Source organism: Jaculus jaculus, chromosome 3, assembly GCF_020740685.1.
Source record: "Jaculus jaculus isolate mJacJac1 chromosome 3, mJacJac1.mat.Y.cur, whole genome shotgun sequence".
Classification (NCBI taxonomy): domain Eukaryota; kingdom Metazoa; phylum Chordata; class Mammalia; order Rodentia; family Dipodidae; genus Jaculus; species Jaculus jaculus.
This window is the reverse complement of record NC_059104.1, coordinates 147,764,158-147,767,576: the sequence shown is the minus strand read 5'-3', so window position 1 is coordinate 147,767,576 and position 3,419 is coordinate 147,764,158.

Sequence of the window (3,419 nt, the reverse complement as noted above, 5' to 3'; positions counted from 1 at the left end):
TCTGTAGGACTAGGTGCTACTTCTGCTCACTTTCCTTGAGAGCAGAGTTAGTATTTAAATTTTTTTTGGTTTATTTTTATTTATTTATTTGACAGCGACAGAGAGAAAGAGGCAGAGAGACAGAGACAGAATGGGCGTGTCAGGGCTTCCAGTCACTGCAAACAAACTCCAGATGTGTGCGCCCCCTTGTGCATTGGCTAATGTGGGTCCTGGGGAATCGAGCCTCGAACCGGGGTCCTTAGGCTTCACAGGTGAGTGCTTAACCGCTAAGCCATCTCTCCAGCCCAGAGTTAGGATTTTATGTAACATCAGATGATGACCAATCAAAAAATTTTGGATATGAATGTTAATGCATTGAAGGAGAAGCAACACCAGTTTATGCAATGCTGTGGTGCTGGTGGTGAAAATGATCAGGAAGGGGTAAGAGAGGAGGAGGATAGCCTCAAGCCCGAGCACTGGGAAATTCAAACAGCAGCCGGGTGACAGGGAAGGCTGCTCAGCTCTGTGTGTGTACAGAGGGTAGGCTAGGCGAGGTGAGCTTCCAGGGGGAGAGGGTGATCTCAGAGGAGACAGCCAAGGATGCAGGGAGATGGGAAGCCTGAAACATGAACAGGGAACATTAAGTTCTACCCAGAATGTAGAAATAGATTCTAATTGCATTCGGTGATAAAGGGAGAACATAAAAGAAGCAGAAAAGGCAGATAAAGTGATTGGACAGAAGTTTAAGGCCATATTTATAGATGTAGATAGGTTGTGAAAGGGAAGGGAGGAAAGGGAAGGATAAAAGAGAAGAGGGCCAGGCCGGAGAGATGGCTTAGTGGTTAAGCCCTTGCCTGTAAAGCCTAAGGACCCTGGTTTGAGGCTTGATTCCCCAGGACCCACGTAAGCCAGATGTACAAGGTGGCGCACGTATCTGGAGCTCGTTTGCAGTGGGAGGCCCTGATGCGCCCTCTCTCTCTCTCTCTCTGCCTCTTTCTCTCTCTGTCTGTCACTCTCAAATAAATAAAATAAATAAAGAGAAGAGAAGAGGGTCAAAATAAGCCCTTCCTTCCTGAAGTTGCTTTTGTCAGATATTTTGTCACAGCAACGAGAAAAGTAATTAATATATCATCCTGGGACCCCTTGAAGGCTTGAATGTTCAAGTAGCTACTGGAGTGCTCTGCTTACTCTACAGGGGGCATACAGGCGAAGAAGTGGGGGAGAAAGGGAGAGGAATAGGTCTAGGCCCAGAAACACAAGGAGAATGACAGTGGCCCTCCCATGCTCAAGGAACGTGCCGCCCACGGGGGAGCGCTGTCAAGGGAGGATCCTGTGTCAGGCCCAGTGCTGGAGCTTTGGGGCATTTCCTAGGCCACTGTACTCCAGCGGCTACAGACACCCGTGGGGCTAAAGCTTCCTGGCATTCCAGGCTGAAGAAAATGAGATGGAACCCTGGTGATCTTAGCGGCTCGTGTGTACCTTCCATCTCACACCAAGGCGGAAGTTCCCTTCAACCTCCGCCTCCACCTTCCTGAGCCTCTCTGCTTAGAACGGGCCATGTGTAGTCTGAGCTAGAACCTATGGAGCAATTGATGACCAGGACTCTTAGACTTTGAAGGTTCAAGGAAGAGAGCAGACATGGAATTCACTCAGCTGGGGTGGGAATCATATTATTTCTGTCCTTTCTGGCTTCCTGTTTCCTGCAGTTGGAAAGAAGAGTGCCACTTTGGTGAGAGACATACTTATAATCCCAGCCCTCAGGTGGTAGAGGCAGGAGGGTCAGGAGTCCAAGGTCACCTTTGACTACATATTGAGTCTGAGGATCTCCTAGGTTACAAGTAGTCACAGAGTAGCATCTATAGGGTGAAACCTAAGTTTTCTGCTTGTTACAGCAATAGTAGACATGGGTTGAGGAGGCGGCTCAGTGGGTCAGAAGCTTGCCATGCAAACCGGAATACCTGAGATCCCTTGTACTCAAGGACAAATCTGGTATGGTGGTGCAGATCTGCAATGCCAGTGCTGGTGAAGTGGAGGCCTCGTAGGTCTTTCTGGCTAGCTAATAGCCAAGTCAGCGAGCTCCAGCTTCAGTGAGAGACTCTGTCTTACCAAGTAAGATGGAGAGTGATTTAGGAGCCTGATTTAGGGCCTTAACAAGCAAACATTTGTATATGAGGAAATTAATACTAAAGAGCTCATTGGGCTGGAGCAATGGCTTAGCAGTTAAGGCACTTGCTTGTGAAGCCTAGGGACACAGGTTCGATTCCCCAGTATCCACATAAGTAAGATACACAAGGTGGCACCTGCATCTGGAGGTCATCTGCAGTGGCTGGAGGCCCTGGTGTATCCTCTCTCTCTCTGCCTCCAATAAATAAATAAAATATGAAAAAAACATAAAATTTAAACAAAAGAACTCACTGATCTAAAGGGGAAGTAGTGGAGAATGGTCAGAGCCAGAAAAGTCTATGAATGAACTGGAGGAAACATACTGAGGTGTCACTGGAAGGGTAGAAGGCTTCTTCCCACAGCACCTCACATCTGAAGTCAGTTGATGTCTGGGCTCAGGTGCTCTGGGTCTCACTGTGCCCAGATAACACATGTGTACATTTTCTCCTGTTCCTGGCCCCTCTTCATGCCGTGGTTGGAAGCACGGCCTTTCCAGAGTCAAAAGCCAGAACACAAGGCACCTATTCACCCTGCCAGGTTTGAAATTCTCCTCTGAAATTCCTTTAACTGCACCGCCTTCTCCCAAGTACACTGTGCATCTTTTCAAATTTCAGACATAAACAGCGGCATGGCCCTGCCTGGCAACCCCCTCTCACTCTCCTGATAAAAATAGCAAGAGCTGAGGGAGGAAAGCCGAGGCGACACTGGGGTTTTGTGGAGGCTCTGTTTGCATGGGTGTTTGTAACCCTTGTTGCCTATTTTGAGGCAGGGTGTCTCCAGGGAGGAGCTTCCAGGTGGATTCTTGGGGGATTTGTCATCCCTGGCACCTTGGCCTTGTTCATTCTGTGTACCCAAGTCACATCTCCCTGATTGGGTGTGCTTAACTCCGCGTCCCAAGGGGTGACGGGTTTACCTGTGGTTATTGGTTTGGGTGTCACCCAGTGGTTGCGGGCAATGGGACGAGCAGTGGGGAAAAGAGTGCCAGAGCTGTTCATTTGTATAAAACATTGGTACAGAAGCCTTTGCTGGGCACCTGATGGCACGGGCCATCATCCTGGGCGTGGGGTGTGTTCCAGTCAAGACAGGCGCGGTGACCCTGGGAGCAGGTGAAGGGTTTCGGCAGGATTTCCAAGTACAACCCAGGCCATGAGAACCTGGGGGCAGTGGTGAGGAGCTGCTGTTGCAAGCCCTGGAGTTAGGGCTAACACAAGCTGATCTAGTGCCGACAGGGGCATTGGCCAGCGATGGGCTCTCTTGGCTCTCTTGGCTTCAGTTTC